A 728-nucleotide genomic window follows, 5' to 3' on the forward strand; every position below is an offset into this window, starting at 1 on the left:
GAGCACACCTCGCAGAGGAACACCGCTAAAGGCCGGACCGCGCACAGAAGGCACACACGTCAGAGAACCGGGAAACGCCGCCGCCGCTCAGAATCGGGCACCTCTGAAGATCGGCCTGGAACGCTCCAGGAGCACCAACGAGGATGGCAAGCAAGACGCGTGCACGCGAGCCCGCTCGGGAGGGACACACGTGACGCGGCACATCAGCCGACCCTCCCCCGGCTCGGAGGGAGGAGGGCTAAACAGACCACACACGGTGGGCAGAGTGAAACGCGCGACGGGGGGAACAGAGCCCCCGGCGCGCCTCACAGGAACCCCCACGAACCACAGCGAGCAGTGCGGAGGGGCTTTCACAGGGCTCAGGCCGGATAACCGCACCCCTGCCTTCCACACACCACCGGTAAAAGGTGGGGAGGAGAGACGAGGGGCCCGCTGGCAGAACGAGAAGAGCGGCCGCCATTCGCCATGAATGTCCGTCCCTCGCCTGGCGCGGCTTAGGCCTCCGGCCCGAATGAACACAGAGCGAGGGCACCACATCGATCGACAAAGCAGAACCGGGAAGAAACGAGCGAGAGAGCACCAACACATGCCACCAAAAAAAAAAAAAAAAAAAATTGAAAAAAAAAATTGAAAAAAAAAAAAAAGGAAAACCCTTCACACCTCCACAACCAAAAAAAACAGCGGTGGGGTCCACGGGGAAATCCAAAAAAAAATGTGCACTCGGGAGG

The sequence above is a fragment of the Chionomys nivalis genome, chromosome 26 (assembly GCF_950005125.1).
Source record: "Chionomys nivalis chromosome 26, mChiNiv1.1, whole genome shotgun sequence".
NCBI lineage: Eukaryota > Metazoa > Chordata > Mammalia > Rodentia > Cricetidae > Chionomys > Chionomys nivalis.